This window comes from Octopus bimaculoides, chromosome 9 (genome assembly GCF_046866305.1).
Source record: "Octopus bimaculoides isolate indiv1 chromosome 9, ASM4686630v1, whole genome shotgun sequence".
Taxonomy (NCBI): domain Eukaryota; kingdom Metazoa; phylum Mollusca; class Cephalopoda; order Octopoda; family Octopodidae; genus Octopus; species Octopus bimaculoides.
The window spans coordinates 95,643,521-95,670,497 of NC_142936.1; positions in this window are offsets into that span (position 1 = coordinate 95,643,521).

Consider the following 26,977-nt stretch of genomic DNA (forward strand, 5'->3'; position numbering starts at 1 on the left):
ATAGATAAATCGCTTTGCCAATAAACCCAAGCGAACTTAATAGTTCCAGAAATTAAACATTTAACTTCTTATCTAAAATATTCCTAACTCGTTAATACAAGGAATAATTTGAAATTTTATTTAAATCGTTACTTGCCACGCCACATATACTTAAACATTGACCTCGCATTATTGGATAAAATATGATGTTTATAATCCTTTTAAATGAATTTTATGTTTTAACTCTATAAATGCATCGCTTTATGTTTTTGCTTTCGTGCAACGATACAAATTTATTTTATTACGGTAAAACAACGCTTTCAAATTAAACTGCATTTGCACCTGATATCATTTACTTCAGTTTTAATACTATAACAGAATTGTGAAAATAAAAATTAATGGAGAAATAAATGTCATTAATTTCTAGAAGCACGTTGACGGATATTTCGAGCGAATAAATATCTGAAAAAAGTTGTTCAAATCTAACGAGTACAATGCTATTGAAGTATGTTCAAACCCGTTTCAATGTTCGGTGGACGATTAATTAAAAATTCCAAGGACATTGCATACATTCATGATATAGTGTTGTTCACATTAAACTTGGTGGCTTAAAGTCAAATGATCACTCATTATGAAAGTTAATTAAACAACCAACATAAGAACAAAAGGCGCACTAAAAGAATGCATATATCTTTCTGTACATACATGCGAAAACGTAGAGTCACAAATAAAAGCCAGCACACGCACTGCTTTTTGCTTTCGTTTATATAAACGACTGCACAAAAGCGACGGAGTTAAAACTGTGATGGAAAGATTCACCGATATATAACTGACTGTAATGTATACATCCTTTATATAAATATATATATATAGATAGATGATTAGATGTTGTGTTAACCTCATGAATGAATAGTTTCATCCAAGGAAATACTGGTTGAATACTAAATATTTTGGGGGTATTAATTTCCTTAAAATAATAAGTATATACATATAAAAACATGGCTTATATTTATAGAAAAGAAGAAAAAGAAAATGGTGATCGGGAAGTTAATATTTGTTTATTAACTCAATCATCATCACTTACAGATGTTTCAGTTAATACTCAGTGAATCTAATTAAATATTAAATTCATATGACCTGACCATAATATCTTCAGAGTGGAAAAAATATACCCTTGAATATTTTATATGTTTATAGCAGAATGAATGATACTGTTTATAGTTTGTATTTTTATATGTTCGGGAGAAGGGTTTGCAGGTTGACTTGGACATAAGATAGAGTAGGTAAATAGAATTAGAGTGATGAAAGAATAAATTAAATAAAGGTGATAGAGGAAATTTAAATAGAAATAAGGTAAGAATGGAATATTCGCTTATAAGGTATTAAATAAAGTTAAGAAAATTGGTATATATGAAGGTACACACATGCATATATGCATCTGTACGTCTATATAGATACACAGAGAGACACACATATATATACATCGACAAGATCATATCGGCGCATATACGCATATATTCACGCACATATATGCGTAAACACACTCACACACACACACGTCTGTGTGAGTGTGTGTGTGTATATATATATATAATTGTTAAAGAGGACAACAAACGTTAAGGCAAAGCAAACACCTCAAGTGACATTAATGGAAATAATTCTGTCTTACCGCTGTTTCTCGGATATACCAGAGTATGGAATATTCCGTCATCAGAGACAAATAGGGAAAAGGAGAAGGGTATAGATTAATAAGGACAGGGTATAGATTAATAGAGGACAAGAGTAAAGGAATAAGGAGATGAAGAGAGAAGAAGACAGTTTCGCCCACCTAGCACCCGCACGCATAACATTTGATCTAAGAACACTAATACTAAACCTTCCGACACTCCTCTAACATTCACTTAGTATTACACCTCCCCAAACTTGCCTAATAACAGTGGCGGGAGATCTATTCTCTTGTATACACCTCTATTCGCTTTAAAGGTTAAGGGCCACGCTAAAGCATTCTTCAAAATATTCTAATTTCCCACGGAACCACAAGTGTTATTCCGTCTTTAACAGATCCACTTTCAAATTATCCTATTCCTCTACACCAAATATAGAATCTATAATCATCTCATCTAACAAACGTAAACTTAGCCATTACTATCTAAATGCATAGAACCCTACCATAGAAAACACTAACACCGATCGTAATAATATATCTAATGCCCGACAACTTCAAACAGCTTATAATTACATCGAAGGTTAATGAGTGCACAGCTGAAACCGGCGCAAACACTAATAGGCACACTGATACTAACAACACTAACTATATTACAACTAATAATACCAATACTACAACTACTAATAGGACTAGTAAAAGTATTAGTACTAGCATAGCACCAACTGTAATATTACTATTATTGAAAATAATACTACTACTAACACTCCTACCACAATCGCTACTACTAATAGTTGCAATAATAGCATCACTAATACCACCTCCACTACCACTGCTAATACTAACTCTATTGATGCCGATGATGCTACTATTTCAGCTGCAACAACAACAACAACTAATAATAATACTAATTATAATTATAACAGCGATGCCGATAACGGTAATGAGGATAATAATAATAATAATAATAATAATGGTAACGCTGGCGTTGATATTGATTCTAGAAATGACGGCAATAATAACAGAGATATCACGAACCACTCACCTAGTACTACCCTAGCCACTACCAGCCCTACCTCATCTTTCTCCTTGATTAACCATCGTAGAACTGATAGCTGCAGATCCGGGACAGACTGCTCGCTTCAAGCCCATTGCAGAAGATTCACCGTCGTATACCAATGCACCGTTCAGAACATAGTATATAACTCCTATGGCTACTACACTGCATCTACTACAATTTTAAACAAAGATATTACGCACATTTAAACTCGTTTAAATATAAAGAGAATAGCAATTTCACATCGCTAGCCAGCCATGTACACCATCTAATCAATAGCAAATACAATATGAACTTTCCTGGGCTATAACAGACTCGTATCAGTATCAACACTCCATTTGTGGACTCTGCTTAAAAGAAGCCCTCAAAATTTCAACCCACAACTCACCACTATTTTCTTAACACAACGAAGCATTCACTACGTGTAAGCACAAATTCTTCCACCCTTTTAAATTCTTTTATAAATCTAAACGTAAGTTCAACCGTCACAAATAACACCCACATGCAAACCACCATGACCATATACACATACCCCTCTCTATCTCTTCTATCTCTCCTTTATATTTATATCTCTTCTATCTACCTTATATCTCTTCTTTTTACTTCATCACTTGATAAGATAATTATTCTTTTTATTTTAAACCTTAACTTAATAAATCTCATAATATTTAATTCTAACTCCTACCCCTAAATAATTTAATATTCAACTAGTTCCTCCAACTGATGCAATGTTTTTTTCTTTTTTTTATACGTGATTGGGCATAAAATCCCGATTGAATAAGGAATTTTAAAATAAGTACGAGGATCGATTTGTTTTACAAAATCCTTCAAGAGAACTCCCAGCATACTTGAGGTTCAATGACCGAAACAGTAAAACTAAAAGACAAAATATATACACCCAAACATGAGCGTGTGTATGTTTGTGCGCAACTTATTTATAGGAAACACGCAATTATTGAAGAGAAATTCAGTAAAGCGAATTGAAATGAAATGTTTTTGATACTTCTGCCACTCAATTAAAACAGGCAACATCTCTAAATATCGCCTTCTGAAATACAACGAGCAAATGATTGATTTCTTCCGAAAGTTCAACCAATATGCTAGTTTTAAAAGTTCGACATAAATGAACCAAAAATACGTAATTTTCACGTAAAACGCTGTGTAGAAATGTTTTAATATTGCTTTTACCTGAATTAATATTTACAGCAGCTGAGTGGCTTATGTTGTAAACACAATCATGGCAAATTGTGAATAACAGAAGACGATATGTCTGTTTGTTGAATGGATGGTGAAGCGAACAAGAGAGATGGACCTGAAATGATACAACGTTTCATGGTGACTGTCTTTCTTATCCAATCATTTGAAGCCGTGTTTTCACTGTTTTGCTATAAAAAGAAATTTCGTACTAAAAGAAATCACAATGTTTTTCACATGTTTGATATCAAGACATACTTTCAGCGTCAGAGGTAAAATGGGAATGAGAGACAAAAACAATTTGGAAACCAAAACGAACAGTGATTATATAGTATAAACAAACACACACACACACACACACACACACACACACACACACACACACACACACACATATATATATATATATTTATATATACATACTCAAAATTAAATAATATTTGTTGCAAAGATTGATAAGAAAAAGATCAGGCTCATAAATAGCAATCTCAATAAATACTAAATGTTCTAACACATAGGTGCGCCAAGCGAGTACAAAACGTGAGATGAAGATTTCTCTATGTTGATAATATCTATTTACGTCTATAATTGTTAGAATCCTCAACCAGATAATAGTAACTAGTTCATCACACGTCGTTCATTGCTTAGGAGTAAGAGAATAGAATATATAACGCGCTATTATTCTCGACATCAACAACTCATCTTAATTTATTTGAATATTATCCATTTTATGAATGGGCTTAAATATTGGCATTGAGTCAATCATTATTCTATATGTGAGTGTGATTGTGTGCGTGTATATATTTGTGTACGTGTGGTGTGTACGTATATATATATATATATATATATATATATATATATATATATATATATATATAGCTGATGAAGGAGATGTTTCTATGTGGCTTGCTTGTTTGTTGTATCTTGTTTATCATTTTGTCCATGTTCTTTTGGCACGTCATGTACCCAGTTATGTATCTATATGTACATGTAGATGAAGGTATGCATATACTCATATATTGTTTATATATATATATATATATATATATATATATATATATATATATATATCCAAGGAAAACCTCAGGCGTGTAAATTACATATATATATATCCTTCCGTAGATTAGGCATGAATAGCTTAGGAATGCGTTTCTGATGTTGAGAGATGCTCATTAAGCGTTGACTAATATAATTCAAGAGTAAAAGCAAAATACTCATTTAGTATGCAGTGCTTCTACTTAATATATTCAGTTCATTGAATTACCCCATGGGAAATACGTGAAACTAGACAGACGCCAAAGACGACGATTGACAATACTTTAAATGGAAACAATGATACCGTGACAACAGGCTACAAAATATTTTCATCTCAACAGAGTATTTTCAGCATATTAATCTCATAATCTGCCTCGGGAATCTAAGCTCAGCTGTTAATAATTACTAATTTGAAAGATGTATATACATATATACCAATTACACGCCCTTCCCCTCCATTGATCAGTTGAAGTTTCGACAGTGTCATGTGACAAGTAGCTGGCGCTGGCTGCTGAAATGAGGTATGATGGTCAGTCGCCCGCTGACACTCGTTGACGCTGCATCGAAGAGATCAGGGAACAGAAGAAAGAAGAAATGCACTCAACACCGGAGCTGACGACACCTCCGAAGGGGCAGATGTCACATCGAAAACGGACGCGCTTCCTCCTGATGATGTCTTTAGCCACTGGATCCTATAAAGGAGCTGTTGAGGTATCAAACCACGAAACGTCGTTGGAATTCCCCAATTCCTCTAATTTGCAATGAAATCTACTAAACGTGTTCCAAATACCGAAATTTAGCAACAGTAAAATTAGATAATGGATCAACCTGATTAGATGTACATTGAAATATATCTCAATTAAACTCCTAAAGATTTAATTAAAATGCAGTCATACATATCTACGCATATGTCTGCATCCGAGGTTAACTCATATTCCAAAAAAATGGGTTCGAGTCTTGGTCCAATTATTATTATTGTTATTGTTATCTCTTTTTCTTGCAGGTAACGTTAATTTTGTACTGAAGGTTTTTATAATCGTTCCAGTCTCACCGAGAAGTAATTTCAGATTTGTGTCGTCTTTCGTTTTTTCATAATCTGTGAAGTGTTACCCAGTTATCCAACAATAATGCATATTTCAACTAGTAAACGTCAAATCTAACGAAGCGTGCATATATGACGAAAATAAAACTTAATGTAACGTGAATCTCTCAAAGAATCATGTGATAGTTTCACTAAGAAACTCACAATTAATAGCTTAGTTTCGTGATAGAATCAACGGATAACAATGTCACTTTATTCTTCCTTCATAACAATTCTGAGGACCAGAACACATTTGAAATTGGTGCGTTGCCTCGGGAACAGGAAGTTTCACATTTTGTAAGGATTTTAATATAAATATATTTCAAGCATGCACACGCATACGCAGACTGCACACACATTTTTACATTTACACATCAGCGATTTGTGTGAATCTGTATTTTGAATAAACTATCTTAATGCTCAATATGCAAAGTGTGGGTTAAATTGAATTGAACATATAATTCCTTTCAGTTTGAAACGATTTTTTTCAATAAGGGATTTGTGTTGTTATATGAAAGTAGATAGATATAATAGTTAGCCGCAGGAAAGATTTTGCTGTGCAGTTCTTATAATAGACGTTTAACAATTCATTTAAGTATTCCATTTTCTGTTCTTGCCTCTACAACTATGTTATGAAAGTGCTACCATTACGTAATCAGGAAATAAATGCTTGTATTAGAATGAAATGAAATTAGTTAATGATGGGTGAAGCAATGGTAGTGAAATTAAGAGTTTCGCTTCACAACTGAGGGCTCCATATTCAATCGTTTTGCCGCCTATGACTCGTAAGAGGGGGTAGGAACTCAGAGATGATGCAGGTCTAATGTAATGCACTTTTTATCGGGTGGTAGAATTAATGCGTCTTCCTATTTAACAATAGTAGATTTTGTTTACCTTTTACTGGGATACTTGTCCTCCTATCGATTCATACCAGGTTACCAACCTGGAATGATAGCACGAATAGCTAACTGAAGACACAAGTGCCGGAATATGAAAATCAAAGCATTTTATTACGACGCACTAATGGGTTTATGATATCTTCCAAGAGCTTTGCTAAATATACAACCGAATTACTTTCACTTGATACTTTACACCTGAAGCTCACTACTCAGTCATCTACCAGGTTTAATCAATCTTTATGGTATGCCATCTCCTAATTTTACACATATTTATTCTTTATGATATGTCTAGGTTGTTAGTAAGGAGCTGTAGATATTCTTTCACGTTTGGCACTGTTCTATATTGTCTTTAGTCAGACATGGCACTTGGAGTTGTCTTATTAATATTTCTAGTTATTTCTTTCGTATTCTTGCATTTTGAGATTAGCAATACTTTTACCCCGTTATTTCCTACATCCAATAGGGTTTTCTTGTGTTTTCGTGCATTTGCGCATTGATTTATGTAATTTAAATATTTTTGAGCTGGTTTTAACAAACTGATCATATTTTATTCTATTTGTTTATTTTCACTGCTTCCACTTTGTTTGAATTGTTGCCTTTTCAGGGAATCACATCCTTGAGTAAGGACGTGATTAAATCCACTCAAATATACCTAAGCTGGAACTAACTATATCTAACGCGCTACCAATTATACTCTACACCTGGTATTAATTCAATATTTTATTTCAGTTCACATAATTTTCAGTGGATGATATGAACTCAAGATATTTGAACATATAGTCATGATAGCGGTGCACACATCTTTTCCTTGTGGAGAATAAGACATTGTCAGTATTTAAACTAGAATAAATTGGAAAAATAATCACTATTCCTATCTTTGAGAAGCGCGATGCATATTCTCCTCAAAATCTACCTCAGTAATATCGTGATGGATGAAACAGACTTATTTTTTGCATTCTTAACCAAATTGTAACTGCCCAATGATTCTATCTCTCCCTTTCTTTGAAAATATTCATGCATACATTTCAGCTCTTATCAACTTATTCTCTTAAAGTTCCTTCTGGAATAAATTATGATCCACTTATCCTGCTTAGATATCCCAGTCTTTTTACAGATTTTTAGTAACGGATTCATGCGATTTCTTGCATCCACACCACACTTCGCAATGAAACGAAGGCATAGACCCACAATACTATCTCAACAACTAACATCGAACTGACAAAATCCTTTTATCTGCCACTCGACATATACTCATATTTAAACGACATTTCATATCCTCAACCCATGGAAGTATTCGGTCTATTGCTCTAATGAATCTGTCATTCCTCGTCTGGGGTCATAATGTAGCTACTCGTCCGACAATATCGGTTCGAGAATTTCAATGGTTTCTTGGAGAAGATGCAAAGTTTATGTGGATACAAATGGTTGAACTCAATAGGCAACAAGCACAGACATATATGCACGCACGCACAGATATCTAAATTGATTGATAGATAGATAGATAGATAGATATATAGATAGATAGATCGGTAGACAGATAGATATGTTTCTTCATTGGCCACACAGTGGGGACAAAATACAAAGTAGAGCTTTTCTTTTCGGGAAGAATAGAAAAGAGAAAAAGAAAGTGGGTCGAATTTCGATGAAAAAGGATCGTGGAAAAAAAACGAATAATAGGGATCGTGTATTAGATAGATAGATAAGCAGACAGATAGATACATACATGCATACATACATACATGCATGCATGCATACATACATGCATATATACATACATAGTTGTATGCATGCCTTGCATATGTACATGTGTGCGAGTGCTTGTGTACGTATATATACCGCTGTGTATACACCTACTGATGTTTACGTTTGTTATATTCCGAGGACAAAGTTTTGGTTGATTGTGGGATACATTATTCGTACTGGAATACATTAGCGGATAGCTGGACTTTGGTCAACAGCAGGAGCTCCCACCCTTGACTTTATAAATAAAGAAGTCGATATTTCTGCGTAATTGTATTAAATTCTGGGCCACGTCGGTAAGAACTGATCCTCTTAAGCGCATGTTAGTACTTGCACGCGTTTACTTTTATTCTCATATTGGTCTCGTCTCCTTCCAAAATACTAAAAAGTAGTCATGCAATATACCCCCTCCCCCGTCTATCAGTTATCCATAATTTTCTCTAGTAACCGGAAGGTGTATGTAGTCTTCTTTTAAGTTTATTTATGAAGATGCTTTGATTCGTGATTGAAATCCTGATTTTTTTCTAAATTTTGCACTCATTGTTACATGTAAAATATTTTCCCCACCTATCGGACTCCCTTGCACATGTTTGCTAATATTCGTTTTTGCTCATTCTCTAGTTCATTATTGTACCGGTTTGATTTTACTTCTGAATTATATACTTGCCGGTTAATGCGTCTCATTTCAATTCTCCGTCTTTATATATTTCCTTTTATTTTCCACGGTTTCGGGCTTTTTTCAACATCTTCCTATGAATCTCATATTCTTCCTATATTTCCAAATATATCTCTCAGTCCAGCTATCTGTTTTCCATTATCTTTGATTCTCTCTTAATCAATCTTTTTAATTCCACCACTACTTAGAAAGCTTATTTCATTTTGTTCCTGCAGTTTGACTACTTGCAGCTAATCTCATTTCTCAGCATCCAACCTGATACTAATTTGCAATGCAGTTTTTGGAAGGGCAGTTGTTAGAAATATACAAATCATAAGAAATGATAGATGCAAAGCTACCTGTGTTTCCAAAAGTTTGTTGAAGTTGGAAAATACTATCAAAACATTTTGCAAATCAAAGATGTTTTCAAGACCCCTAAGGCACATATTTTTGCTTTTCTTACACTGTAGGATCATATTTTGGAAATGAGATAAGATATTGTTTTAAAATTTAAACAAATATTGCAAAAAGTAAAGTAAGCGAATATGCGTTTCGCCTTCTCGGGCGGTTTACTAAGTGGTAAGTTAGAATGAAAGTAATGGACATAGGTTTAAATGACCAGCCGAGTCAATTTAATATTTTAGAGCATCTATCTATCTATCTATCTATCTATCTATCTATCCATACATACATACATACATACACACACACACACACACACACACACACACATCTTTTTTTACATGTATATCTATTGAATATCTTCAGGATAATAATCTCATAACATGCATTTCAAAGCTCCTTTTATGGGTATCAGCTACCGTATGTCATCATACAGCTGGATTACTCCTTTTACTGGACATGCATGTGGAACTCCTGTAATGTGTACACAGCTTACAAAATTTTCGGGACAAGAAGCTAGAACGAACAGGCTTTAATTACAGACCACATCAATTGTTTCTAACAGTTGTTAGTTGCTGATTTTTGCATATATTACATTAAAAAATATTTCTTAAATAGGCGAAGTTGCTAGTTCTGAAATCTCTACAAGTGATGTTAGTAGTAATTCTACTACAAAAAGTCTAGTAAGAGTTCGATGCAGAAAAAACACCTTAAGGTGGTAACAACTATTACTGTTCAGTAGAGTTACTACATACATCTCTTATAGAGATTTTACAGCTAGCAACTTTGGTTGTTCAAAATCAGTAGCTGTTTGTCATTTATTTATTTATACAGGATGTTCAAAAAGTCTCTCCGTAGTGAATGTTTTCATCCTGCGCATCACCATGACGCTTCTTTAAAAAAAATTCGGTGAACGGATTATTGCGAAAAGACTCTCGTCACCAAGAGAACCTGATTTAACACCACCATTTTTTTTTTCTGGGGAGCAAGTAAAGGACCAGTGTACAAGAACTGCCCGAAAATCATTAAATACTTACTGCGGATGGACTTTCTGAACTCTATATATACTGCGAACTGGGGCGAACGACTACCATTTCTAGCAGACAGGTGTACCAGTAATGAGGAAGGGTGAGACCCTAAAACTCGGCTGGTCTACTGGTCCTATCGCCTCTTATAAGCGAGATGTTCGCTCCCTTGTTGTAATGTATCGGACATAGATATATGTTTATTATATAATATCTTATGTAATGGTATGATATGGAAAGTTCAGTAACTAACACGTGTTAGCATTGCACAGGGGCAAGTGTTGCGATTTATGATAGAAGCCTGTTCACTCCATCTTCTTGTTTCATAAAGTTGTGTGTGTGTGTGTGTGTGTGTGTGAAAATGAAGTGTGCATGATGAAATAATGTAATATCTGAAATAACAATTTCAGACATACATACAATGAATGACTTCTTCAAATTACCAAACGCACTGGTTTCCATTCAATAAGCAACTTCCTACGTGTCCTTCGATGCATAATCTGCTCCTCGGATTCAGCGATGAGTCGGTGCACGCGTGCGCATTACTCGCAGAGCCATACATAACTTGACATAGCTTATATAGGAATGATATGTATTTATCTTCGATTTTTACATAGTTAAGAGAATTTTTCATATTATGTACTGGATGAATCTATGTAAGATTATTTATAAATCACCGCAAGATTGTGTATGAATCTACAGATACCACGCCGCTCTATAATTAGGCATAATTAATGGTTGGCCATGAAATTGGGAAAAAAATGTTACACGTGTAAAAAAACTGAGATGTCAGTAGAGATATATTTTCATCAACAAGATTTTTTTTTGTTATGTACGTGTTAATAAGTTAAATACGTGTTGATAAGTGTAATTGTGTAGATGGATGTTTGATAAGTGAATGATGTTTTCGGATATGTGTTTATGTGTTTCTTCCTCTGGTCTGTGTGTGTATTTTTGTAACATTGAAAAATGTTTTCCGTATTATTATTATTATTATTATTATTATTATTATTGTCTTTGCACAGCTTCTAACGCTGGAGATGTGCTACGATGCTAGTTGTTCACTACCAGTGAACTAAGGTAGCACCCTTTAATTTTCGAGCGCCATCTGGAGTATTCAAGCAGTGCAATATTCTGCCACTGTTCCACTCTTATTGCGGCCCCTATTTGTTCCATCTACTTCTCAAGATTTTTACTGACTGTTCCCAGGGTTCCGACAATTATCGGTACTACTACAAACTTTTTCATCGACCACAACTGCTTAACCTCCCAAGCTAACCTGTCATATCACTCGACTTTTCTTTCTCCCTTATCGCATAGCTTTTTGTCAGCCGGGCATGCTATATCTATGATCTAGCATAGTTTGTTTTCTTTCTCAATTAAGACTATGTCTCACTTCCTATTCTCTATCTCATGGTCGCATTGAAATCATAAAATCCCACAGGACCTTTGCATTATCCTTTTCGATGATGCCTTCAGATTTGAGGTCCCCGCTCCAATATTTCAGGCCTTGGGCTTCTAGTAGAAGAGATATGTCATTACAGCTACGTATAAGCGTATCAGTAGGGGTCTCTTGGAGTCATTAGTGTCTTCCTTCTAAATTATTCCTGGAGTTTTATTGTATTCATATTATATTATACAAACAAAATTTGTAGCCCTTTATAGTAGGCGGACCTGAAGTGCAATTAGAAATTTTGGAAAGTCGTAGCTATTATTACGATAAATATTCACTGGTTACCTTATTCTTCAATAGCGATGAGTTATTGGTTAATATTCCTATTTTATTTTTAACATTTAATCATCGGTCCAGAAAGTTTTCAGGCAATAAGGTTACGATTTGGTAATGGATTTTATTGGAGTAAACCAAATGAGTGAAGGATTTTTATCCAGAATGGAAATTAGTCGTTGAGTCATCTCGATGCAACGCCATTTTTTTTTAACAATTCGAACGGTGATAGTATTCGTATTAATGATTATCTTTGAGCAGGCAAAAGCCATAAAGTTATTCAAGAAGAGAAGAGTCGATTGAATCATCTCCGGTTCATACTTCATATTTATTTTATGGCCACAAGGAAAAGAAAGGAAAATTCAATCTTGTACATAGCTAAACTAAAAGGACACATTTTTACGCGTTTTGTTTCTCACGCGATTAATATTATATAGAATGGGTTCATTTTCTACTATTTACGAAAGTCCATTTGCACAAGAAATGGAGATTAAGCGTGGAATATAACGGAAAATATGCCTTCAGAACATTAGTAGCATACACACAGTGAAATGCTTCCAGCTGTCCACTGTAAGGGTACCTCAGATTAAGATTATATAAAGATAATCTATTGTTCTTGAACAGATTTCATATTTGCTCGTGTTATCTATTCAAAATATATTGCTGTAATTTAGGGAACGTTATGGCATGAAGTCACTTGCATAGAAAGAACTATTTTCCAAAGTTTTTTTAGCAAACTAAGTGAAGTAAATTAGTTTCTGCCAGCAATCGATATGCTGGTGCTGTCTAAAATTTCTTCTACCACAACTTTCGTTTTCTAGGAACACATTCTGCATATTTTGTGCGAATGGAAAACATGTACTTGGTAACGACATTTATGTAACCAAGAGCAATATTAACATAATCGAAGTGGATTTAATTTAAATGAGATCGAAACTGGTTTCTGGCCTTGTTATTGACATTCTTGTGAAGACATTCTTCTCTTTCAGAAAGCCAAAATGAAAGCACATCCGGTTTCTGTTACACACCAAAGTGAATGTTACAATATTATTTCAATGAAAGATAACTTCTTTATGGAGACATCGTATTTTTGACTAGAAAAAAAGAAGTATAAAGGAATTGTAATTATATGTTTCTCATCCAGGATATTATGTGGGTAACTCCAATATACTCTGAGGCACAACCAGCTTGTTTAGAGCTCATCACTTGCAATTTCGAAGTGGAAAAATCGAAAACCATTCGAGAAGTTATATAATAGTTAAAGCGGTATCTTCAGTTTATAGATTTGAATTTTCATCGAAATGAATGTTGCCACTCATAGAATCGGGCTGCATGAAATATATTACTCTTTCAAAGCAGTGAATTAACATAACGATTAGAGCAGCAGACGAAATACTTTCTGAGGGCTTCGATGGTGAGCTATCTCGTTCTGAAATGTCTTCAGTCGATTTAATTTTGTTGCAAGGATTCAAGTTTACTTTTCTTGTTTCTGGATTACTTACTCCCGTCTATCGCAGGTCCAAAAACTCAACAAAGGATCATAAAGGTTAACTGTACTTTTTTGACTATGCACGAGAATAATTTTTAATACACTGCGGGACAACAAAGTCAAAGGCCTGGAAATTGTGTCCTTTCATAGTTCCTTTCGGAGAGTCAAGTACCATGATTTGGATACGTGTCATAGAATGTTTGTATACATTGTTCCACCAGTCACTGATGGCACTCTATAATTGAAAAGTGCTTCCTTGGCTTGCTGTAGTGAATTGAACATTTTTGTGGCTACAATCAGATGAGGAACCAGATATTTGCTAGTGTCATCTGTATTTCATTTCCATAATCGCACGTCAAGATGAATATCACAAAATGGAGGCAATTTAATTAATAACTTGACAACGCAGCGATAAACAAATACAATGAAGGTATCGCTGATAAAGTGTACTAAATTTCATTATTCAAAATACTTAAGAACAACAATTATATGCGTGTGTGTGTGTGTGTGTGTGTGTGTGTGTGTGTGTCTGCGTGTGAGTGTGAAATGGAACATTTTCAATCTAACTCAATTATATCTTGAAGTATTGATTTACTTTCGACTTCAAATGCATTTAAATATTGAATAAAATTTATTAGATCAAATTTAGTTCTTATCGAAAACAACAATCGTTCTCTTTCATCTATTACAAACATTCGGTACGCATTAATACTTTGAAAATATGTTACGTATCCAAGGGCCGAAACATTAGTCCATACGATGTCAGTATTGAGAATACATCAAAACACTATCTGTATCGTACTATCATACTCGAGTACGTGATGGCAATACTAAGAACAAGTATAATAGAAAGAATCACTTTCAACATATCAACTAAATGCATGGATTGGTAATTGATATGATTTCATAAAGCAAAATAAAATTGGCATGAATGAAGGGAAACAAAAAATAAAAGGAAGGATTGAAGACAGGGCAGATATATTTATTTTTAAAGGGTGACTAATTAATTTATGTAGGCAACAACGTTGATAGCAATAATTATATTTAAAATACACCCGCTTCAAGAGAAGAGGTATTTTTACATCGCTAATTAGATTTATACGAATAACTGGTGAAATTTAATTACTCTTCTTCATTATGGAATTATTTGAGAAATAACATCACGATCAATAAAGAAGTTTAAAGAATAGGGACAATGTGCTGAACATAAAAATTGCAAGTGGTTTATACCGATATACGTAGAAACAAGCCCGTGCGCGCACACACACACACACCCACACACAAATATGAATTTATAAACGTTTATATAACTGCATGTACTAGTGTTATATACGTTAATATGTAGGAATATATATATATATATATATATTATTTAAAATACAGAGATGCCTGTAATAGGACATCTAACCCGCTAGAAATAGCAGCAAGACTACATACCACAAAAAGTAGGGATAATTTCGAAAGGGGATGAAAAATAAAAACATTTACCAATCTATATTCTGTACCATGATTTCAAATCAATTTTAGTAAAATAAAAGTTTTATAACTTTTATCTTACTAAAATTAACTTCATCCCCTTTCGAAATTATCCCTACTTTTTGTGGTATGTAGTCTTGCTGCTATTTCTAGCGGGTTAGATGTCCTATTAGAGGCATCTCTGTATATTAAATGAATAATACATAGTCTATTGACTGTTTTTTACCCTTGCTAGGCCACTGGTGGTAAATTTCAAAAATTTTTTTACTACCCTGTATTTTATTAATAATATATATATATATATATATATATATATATATATATATACAGATACACCACACAACACACACGCACATATGTAGGTGGGGTGAGTATGTGCGTATATATATATATAGATATGTGTGTATGTATATATAAATGTATATATACGTGTATATATATGTATGCATATATATATAGATACCAGATACACATATATACATATATGTATATATGAGTATGTATATGCATGTACATATGTGTGTATGTATATGTCTATGTATGTATATGTATGTCTATATATATATATATATATATATATATATATATATGTGTGTGTGTGCGTGCGTGTGTGTGTATCTGAATATGTGTAACTATGTGTGTGAATATGGATGTATTTAATGCAGAAAAAATTCAGTTAACATATAAGCCAATCACTAGTTTACGTGTGAATATACAGTTTTAGATGAAGCTTCACCAAAAGTAAAATAGAGTGATAAAGCACTCCGACTTTACCACATACATACATATACAATTTCTTTCCTCTCTATCTTACATCCATCTCTCTGCTTCTTAAGCCATTAATACGTCTATGTATAAAGCGGTGAGCTGACAGAAACGTTAGCACGCCCGCCGAAATGCTTAGCGATATTTCGTCCGTTGCCACGTTCTGAGTTCAAATTCCGCCGAGGCCGACTTTGTATTTTATCGATGAAATAAGTTCCAGTTGTGCACTGGGGTCGATATAATCGACTATACCCCTTCCCCATATATATCTTCCAGAAAGTAACACACTTATAAATGAACACTAATGTTCAAAGAGTTTTAAAGTTGGCTGCATAGCTATGAACAATTTATACATTTGATCGTGGCATTCCGTCGGTTGCGGCGACAAGGGTTCCAGCTGATCCGATCAACAGAACAGTCGTGAAATTAACGTGCAAGTGGCTGAGCACTCCACAGACACGTGTACCCTTAATTTAATTCTCAGGGAGAGTGTGACTAGGCTGACTCTTTGAAATAGAGGTACAGCAGAAACAGGTGGTGAAAGAGTACAGCAGGGTTCGCCTACACCCCTGCTGGAGCCTCGCGAAGCTTTGGGTGTTTTCGCTCAATAGACACACATAATGTCCGGTCTGAGAATCGAAACCGCGAGTCCGCTGCCCTAACCACTGGGCCATTACGCCTCTACATACATTGGAGAGGTAAACGATTAGATAGATATGAAAGTTATATTGCCAGTTAGATAGACAGGTTCGAAAGAAGGGCAAGTTAAATACACAAAAATTTACATATAAATAAGTTTATATGTAAATAGATAGTTTGATGTCCCTAGCTATCTCTCATTTAGCATGCCTATAAATGTATTAATTTATCAGTCAATCTTTCTGTTTAAAGGATTCACTAATCTAGATCAACGTAGTACTTGTTTCATATTTCTTGTCTTCATTTTGGTTAAGTCATACTATATCTGTCTTTCTGAGAAACATACGTGTGATCGCACAAAAGGATAGAAATGCAGATAATCAATTCTTTGGACACTTAACCTTTCCACGAACTTCCCTCTTCAACCGTAACATTGAGAATATTTTCGTAGTATTTTTATGTAAGTATAGCATAAATTCAGGTGACTGCGTGGGGAAGTATACACACGACTCTGTGTTAAATGTGATTTTGAGTTAGAAAAGGATCAGTTTGTAAACAATTATATGCCTGCATGTAAAATGTATATAAAAGAAAAAAAGTATAATATGCAGAAAGTTTACTTTGTATTGGTGTAAAAACAGAAGACAATTATGTTGAATAAAACAATATAATGACCATAATTTTCACTCAGAAACGGTTTATATGTGTGTCAACTAAGCGTTCCTGAATTATTGCATATATGTATTACGTATAATTATACCGAGATATTTTTTATATGTTATTTATATATGCTTTTTTGCAGTTTATTTCAAACGACAGACCATTATTGCCATCCTCGGTAGTATTGTATGAAGGCTTGTAAAATACACATGGTTATTGCACAAATATCTTGAAGTGAAAAGAATATATTTCTGCGTTCAAGCGCACTAACAACGTCTCAAGAATAAACAAAAGAAATAGTGCTGCACATGATTACCGGTGACTAAAAAGTTTAAGAAATTTGTAATAAGTAAAACAAAGATCTGTGAATTCTATATCATTTTCCTGAAAATTATTAAATTTCAAATCACACTAGATATGAAATTATTTCTTCCTCATAGTAACTGTTAACGAGGCGATGACATGCGTTGGAAAAACTTTATTTATTCTTCCAAATTTATGTTCTTAGCAATAGTCAGGCATTTTTCTCTTCCTCGGCTTCTGAGATCAGCAAATATTCCATGATTTTATTTTAAGTGTTATAGAATCAGTCACCAAGTATAATATACGAATATCTTTATGCCTGATATAATTGGATCCTGTCCTGTCTGATCCCACTTGGTATGTTTGTGTCGCTCTGTCTTTTCTAATATATTGTTCATCTTTAATAAAATTATTTGTCTAATCTTGTGACATCTATATATATATATATATATATATATATATATATATATATATATTTTAAATCATATTCAGAGACTGCTAGCTTTATTACCATATCTGTGCACGTGTATGTGTACATATATATCTTTCTGTACTACATTTTAATTTATACTTTACGTTTAAGAAGAAATTCAGATTTTCATATTGTAAATTTATGCTTAAGCTAAGATATATATTGAAATTTTAAAATATTCTTTCATTATTCATTTTCAACCAGAGTGTAATTTGCATTATCCTCTATGAGACTATTATTTTACCAATGAAGACACGCACTAAAAACTATAATTCCATCATTAAATTTGTGCGTCGTAACAGATGCATCTCATCTCTTACTCTAACAATTCCATAATTCAGCTCCGGACTGTCAAAGATCTTAAGTAAAATCGCAGAGAACCAAAGCCGTTATTCTCATAGATTTCTCCCCGGTCGTCTCATGATTCTGTTATAAGTTCTTGTGTGTTGAGTGTGTGTTTGTGAGTCTAGTATTACACTAATGCCCTCTCTGCATTTCCGAGCTCAATAATATAAGTAGCACTCAAACCAATGTCGTAATGATGTGGTATAATGGTTAGGCTGCTGCACTCACCAATAATTATCATTGAGATTCGTGGACCGGAATTAATAGATATAAAGATAGATAGATAGATATTCACACACACGCACACACACACACACAGAAACACACACATATATATATATATATATATATAAAGGAAAACAAGACGGTATAAAATAATTTTATCATGAAGAACATGTTCGTACTGGTTTCAGTCTTTGTGACTTTGTCAACTTAGAGTAAAGCATGAAAAAAATTAAATTATGGAAAAATTAAATGAAACGTCTTTTTAGAATATTTCCATAGTTTTCAAATACAAGGGACATTTTTCAAGTATTCTGTCTGTCTGTCTCTCTCTCTCTCTCTCTCTCTCTCTCTCTCTCTAAATTTTGTGAAGGCTTCGTAGAAGGTAGTCACAATCCTAAAACAATATTTGGTCTTGATAGTTTAAGCAGCAGTAGTAGCCGAGGAGAGAATGAATAATAAAAACACGGGAGTGGTATGACACTAGTAGGATGTTGGTGGAATTCTCTTAAATGGTCAAGTGACCTAAAAGTTACCGGTTGTGTTTGTAATAGTAGTGAGTGGAATTGTTCTGAATAAATTCATGGATAGTGAGTATCCTGAATATATCCGTTTTAATAATTGCGTGGGTATTATTCTAAATGTCTTGTAGTAGTGTCATTTGTGGTGGACGCATTCAAAAGGGGTTTATATTTAGTATCTCTGTGTTTGCGTATATGGTCTAAAAATGATTGAGGTGATTGGTACGATAGCTGTGATGTAGTTGTTCCCTGTTGTTGTGGAGTGCCTTGTTGCTGTGATTTATGGTGCGGGTTCTTGAAAGGTTATTGAAAAGTGTGTCCCTACATCCCATCTTCCGATGTGGTGCTTTAGGGGACCGTCGCTGGTAATTATTACGCGTTGTTACAATCAGGCAAATTCTTAGGTATAAAATGGTTGAACGTCTGAACGCAACAACGTAATTGTAAAATCAGTGAATTAACATTCAAGGATGAAATTATGTAACAAAATTGTATTTTATAGATGTCAATTAAAGGATATTTTAGCGATCCATTTGCAGCTGCATGTTATTGTCCTCAGCCCACCTATTTAATGCGTCCAACTCCCGTTGCAGATGCACAACATATACAGTGTTCTGTATCTCCTGCGTAGCTAGCAAGAGTGGCAACCCGAGCAGCTGGGACCATGCCTGAGAGGCCTACTATGAATAGTAGCGACCGTAATACAGTGTCCTGTGGAACACTAGTCATTATTTGTGTCTCCTTGCACAATGCATCCAATGGTTTCAAATTAAATTGCTTGTCTGTTAAGCCATGAAGACTATTTACACCTCCATAAGTAGTGGAACACTCATTTACACCATTGTTCTATATTTATGCATGTATATATATATATATATATATATATATATATATACATATATATATAATATATATATATATATATATATATATGTGTGTGTGTATGAGTGTAGGTAGGTGCGTGCATAAACGCATTAATATGTATGGATACACACACACACACCCATATATGTGTGTGTTTATGTAAGTCCGTGTAAGTACGTATATATATTTATATAGTATGTACTTAAATTGTATGAATACACATCTATATACGTATACATGTATCTTTACATATTCATATATATCCATATATGTATAAGCATATATAATATATATATATATATATATATATATATATGTATTCGTGTATATATACATATGTATAATATATATCTATATTTATAGGTATATATATATATATATATATATATACCTATAAATGTGTGTTCGGTTTTGTTGTTATTTCCCTTAAAATTCTTTTTGGATACTTCCCAAAAGAGAAAATATGTGAACCATTCTTTCATTTAAGAGACATTTATATATTTTTTCTCTTTATTACTCCGTTACATATCGTTTTCCTATAAATATATTTCCTGTAAATACGTCTTATAATTGCACGCCTTTCTTTTCATCCTCAAATACCAACTTCCGGTTTAAAACTGGGTATCACATTTCTTGATTGTATTTATAGAACTCGGTAATTAGCCTTTCAAATTATCACTTTTATTACTGACATTGTCACTCCGTGAAGGCCATTAACACATATAAATACATATAAAAAAGCAAAACTCACTACTGCAAATATCCTTTGCCAGCCCCTCGACAAACAATAGAAATAACAACAAAACGACAACCACCAGCACCAACATCATTGCCACCTTACAAATGCACACACACTTGACGACAAAAATACTCATTTATATCTAAAAATATTAATTTAAAATTGACGCAACGCCAATTTGCGTACGTGAGATGCATTGTCGATAAAATTGATCCAGTTTATTAATCACCACATCTTTCTATTGGTTCTAGATGCAAAACCATGGAAACAATATATAAAAGTATAAACTCTCTCTCTTTCTCTCTCTCTCTCTTATATATATATATATATATATATATATATATATATATATATATATATAATATCGAACAATGAAAATTAGTGCTCTACGACGGATTGGTGAATATAATTTATTTATTTGTGAATTTAGGCTACCGTCGGTTTCATGCTAAGAAAAGCCAATCACATGGAGAAAAGTGTTCGCTTCCATTTCGGGAAATACAGCCTTGTGTAGTTCGTGACATTCTCTTGAATTTACGAAAATAAAACAATGAAGCAAAGAATCAAGGGACGTTATTTCTCTGTGACACCTTTTGGATGTTTGTCACCATTTGACTTTTCCTTTGGGCAAATTGTTATGTGGTCAATTTGTTTGCATTCTTTTGTTTTTGTTCTGTGTCGTGTGTTCTTATACTTGTGTGCTGAGGTAGTTCGTCATTGGGCCATATTTCTCTTGCGGTTTGAGTTTATGTGCAATGGGTGTTCACATTTCTAGTTTAGGAAAGAGGCTATCCTGATGGGATTACTGTCTCTTCTTTGAAATATTTGAGAGTAAAATATTGTTTGTGTATGCAGGGAGAAAAGGTTTCATCCCTAATTTCAAGAGGTTATCCGTTGATTGTATAGTGTTTAATTTTTCAGTAATAAAGAGTTAACATCAGGTAATCCGTCTTCTATATTTTTTGACTTTAACAATAATTTCCCATTCTATCAGGGGTTTATGATCCTACCTTCTTTCATTGTTTATATCATATTTGACATCGGATGCTGCTTGTTTTTTTTAAATTTTTGTCTCTGAATGTCGCCAGATGTTGCGTATCCTTTTCCCTCCGATATATGTGTAGCTTTTCATTGGCATTCGATATAATTTTCCATGCTTTGTGTAAATGATTCTTAGAAGACAGATTTTCACTATTTTCTGATAAATGAGGGATTGCATGTAAATGTTAATTCATAAGTATGAACTTTCGATCTTTTAGAGTCGACCAGGTGTAGTGCGTGGTGTATCTGTGCCTTAACGCATACATATATATATATATATATATATCTATATATATATATATATATATATATATATATATATGATGTACCTATATGCGTATAGATATACAAACATGTATGTGCGTTTATTCTCATATACGCTCTAGGACAGGCAAGACCGGTTACTCAATTTCCATGATGTATAAGTAAACGAGATCACATCAATGACCCCGAACGAGATGCCGGTTCATTATTGAGTTCATGTCAGTTATTGTTTGAGAGAAACGGGCCACGTGGATTTCAACGAACCCGTAATTGAGTTGGACTTCATCAACTCCGAAGTGAAGATGGCTGATTTGACCTCGGTGAGATTTGAACTCAGATTTAAAAATCTGGCAGAAATGCTGAGAAACACATTGTCCGATGCGCCAACGATTCTGTCAGCTCACCGCCTTACATATTAGCTTGATATAAAAGTCATTAACAACAATAGAGATATCAGACAAAGTTATTTATCACAGCTATTGCTAATTGACACTTTTATTTCTTATGTGAATATAAATATTTCTGGAATTAGACATGTGAATTTCAGAATGTATGTATAATAATAATAATATTCTGTTCTATAATTATATGGAAATATTCACTTACATTAAGATCTTGGCATTATATCAATGGGTGGATTATTCACAAGTGCCATCGTGGACAATATGAATAATGCTAAAACTTCTCAGGAAATATCAAAATATATATAGAATGGTAAAATAGTCAATGTCTAGATTGACCTCTAGATCGTTATGGAATGTATGTAGGGAATATTACTTTGAATAGCGAATGATATATTTGAGTAACTCTGACGTAACATAGGAAGGGTTGGTATATGTATCAAAACTAGACACAATGCTTAGTGCTACTACCTCCGCTTATTTACTTTCTGAGTTCAAATGCTGACGAGATCGACTTTGCATTTCATCCTTTCAGCATCGATAGAATATGAATCAGTAGATCGTGGAGTCGATGCAATCGATGTACACCGCTCATCAATTTTGACAGTCTTGTATCGAAATTTGAAATAATCATTGATACGTTTAGTAATATGTATACATACCTATATAAATATATGTGTGTGTGTGTGTGTGTGTGTGTGTATACATATACACATACAGGCATGCACATATATATATGTGTGTGTGTATCTCTAATTTTCTCTTTCTCTCTCATATATATATATATATATATATATATATATATATATTGTATAAAGTTGTAAATCGTAAAACGTAACTGTCTTGACTATTACATGAACCGGAAAATTGCATAGTTCAATGCATGAAAGTACGAGTTCAATCAGAATGGAAATTTAATATTCTATCATTTCATTATATTATCTTATATTATTACAAGGTTGTAAATAAAACGTGAAAATCTGTTGGAATTTCTCTGAGTAATATATTCTTCTATGCTTAATCATACACACTCCTGTATCTGTGTCCGTGAAGCCGTGTGTGTGTGTGTGTGTGTGTGTGTGTGTGTGTGTGTGTGTGTGTGTGTGTGCGCGCGCGCGAGCGAGCGAGCGAGCGTGTACCTACATGAACATATAAATATATACATAGACAGGCGAGGTGGTTCCCGGGGACAGTGGAAGTCAATCATAAATCAACATTAAATGCCGCCACAGCATACTGATTCTTCAGTATCTGTAAGATGGAGGCGAGGAGAGTGAGTGTGTTTTTGTACGTATCTATAAAACACCATAGTCGCGTCGCTAAATTCTAATTAACCGCTCAAGTGTGCAGCTGTGTTTTTGGGCATCCGCCTCCGACGTAATTGTCTTACCTTTTAATGGCTTTATTTGATGAAATATCTTTATCAAAGTAAGAATAGTACCAGGTCATTGTATACTTATCGAAATAATATTTTCTAACTTTTTAATTCTTAAAATACGTGTTTTATGCATGATTGGCTACATGTAGATCCGTCACCTTTTAAAAAACGAACTGTATCCATTCCATGTCATTGTAAGCTATGAAACCCTGTATGCAACCAGCTACAAGCAATTAACTGAGCGTTCATTGAAGGAGATACCCTTTGAAAAGTCACCTGACGAGACACAGCTGTACCGAAGGATGCACCACAACCATTTGTCCAGAATCTCACTCGCGTGTGACCGACGCGAGATGAGTCGAAACAATTGTTGTGATTAATAAAGAAAGTCATGAATTTCATTGTCTCTTTTTCTCATGTGGCGAGCTGGCAGAAATGTTAGCACGCCGGCCGAAATACTTGACCGCAGTGAACGTGCTTTATTTTGCATACTGCCATGTGTACACACAAGTCTCAAATAATTACTTACATATATATATGTGTGTGTCTATCTGTCTGTTTTTATACAAATATTATATACTTCTTTCATTCTGCAAAAACCTTGTCAGTGCAAATTTCAAATTAAGATCTAAAAGAGAAGCTTACTTTTAGAAATACGTAGAGTCTACCAAGAATCTATGAGATCAATATAAGACCGAGAAGAACACGTATAATTGTTTCTGCTCTTCTTGTGTCAACGTCCAAAAATACATGAAATTGTATGAGTATTTTACAGGATAAAAATTGCCGGCCTTTACTTTCGCTTTAGGCTTCTAAGACGACGTTGCACTCAATCAAAATTCTTCAAAATTTTCAAACCGATTGCACTTTCAAAGATTGTCTCTAATTGTGTGTGCCACTATCTATGTTTCATTCAATATATTCGTTTTTAATACATTTTCACTCTTTTTATTTTCCCCAAATTTTAACGCGACAGTGGATTAACGCTACTGTGTAGAATTGTGTTGATTTCTTTTGAAGTTGAGTTCGTTACAATTCCCATTTACTTTTTCATTCATTCAACCTCAGTATCCCAAATAGATAGCAAAATAATAAAAAAAGATCAGAGTACTCTTTTGTAAATGCTAGTCTTATGAAAGAATGAATATGTATGTATATATATATATATATATATATATATATATATATACAGATAGAATGCTACGCCTTCATAAATACATATATGTATTATTGGTTAGGCGTTTATTTCAATAATTTTTATTAAAATATATATTGATAATATAAGTATGTCTTGAATTTATGAAAATATTGTGAGAAATTTTTTTTTTTTGTTCAGTAAGACACTTCAAACAAATATTATGTGAGCTCCAGCTTGAAATAATTGGGAATTATTAGGACTTGGGTAAAAATTAGGTGGTAACGAAATAAAACACGCCAGCACAATCTTGAGTGAAAATAGTATTTGTTATATTAGCACCTGTTATATAAGTTTCAGGAATATTCTTTAGAATAAAAGTTTGACATCTCCTCCGGAATCTATGGTTCATCACTACTCCAAATAAAGTTTTTAATTAGGCAAACGTCTGTGAATATAATTCCAATAGCCTAACAGGCGCCATTCATATATGTATGTATATATAGTGATGTAGGTATACTATATATGTGTGTGTGTACAAATATGGAAATGTATGGATATGAATATATATATATAGTATATACATATACACGCGTGCGTGCATTTGAGTGTGTAAACACGCCCGTGTTTATCTGTAGTAAACATGTGTATTTGTTTACAATGTGGAATGCAGTTCTTAAGAAAATTATTTTCTCTGAAATATCATTAATGAATCTACAACTGCACACACACACAGACATATATGTATACAAACACATGTATATGCACGTATATTTATAAATATACGTGTGTATATATATATATACGTGTATATATATATATGTGTGTGTGTGTGTGTATGTATATATATATATATATATATATGTCAAGAATAGATGTCAACAATTAAGGGGGTTGAGTACGAGTTTTACGAGTCCAACAGCTGTTTCTGGGGTCTTGGAAGTCATCGAATACCACCAGCTTCCGTCTTCAGGGAAGAATTTTACAATTATGGTGCTGACAGAATTGAGTTTAAAGACGGAATGATTTTGTGGAGAACTAAGTGCATTGGAGTTTCTCCACTATATTGTGGCATTTTACTAAAGAATCCATGAAAATCGGATTATTTCCATCCCCTTGAAGGAAATTGTTTTTCCTCAGATTGAATGATATATATATATAAATTATTATATATATATATATAACTGGCCCAGAATGCCCTACTCACCGACTAAGCAATGTCATTGCATTGTTTTGAAACTACTATGTACCTCCATACCAAATTTCATCCGGAATGACATCGATTTCCTCACCCATTTTTCCAAAGCAACTGAAACAAATTCACTTCTATTTGGGTTTGGTGTGGCTAGCCTTTACACCAATATTTCACATGATTCAGGAATGGGTGTCATTAGATACTGGGTAGAAAAACAGAAGCGATTCCCAACAGATTCACAGTACCATTTATATTAGATACTGTCTTATTCTGGAAAACAACACATTCTTCTTCAATGGAAATAATTACATCCAAATTAAAGGCACGGCGATGGGAGCGAGGTTTCCTCCCGATTACGTGAACTTTGTAATGGGATATTTAGAACAGTAACTCTACCAAGGAGTAGAGGAAAACTATAGCACTGAATTCAGAAATTATATTGAAAAGGCACGGAAGAGATACCTTGACGATTGTTTCATAATCTGGACAGAATCTCCAAACACTATGGAAGAGTTTAATATCCTCCTGAACAACCTACATTCATCTCTCCAATTTACAAAGGAAATGAGTAGAACCAAATTACCATTCCTAGATATAATGGTAATTAAAAAG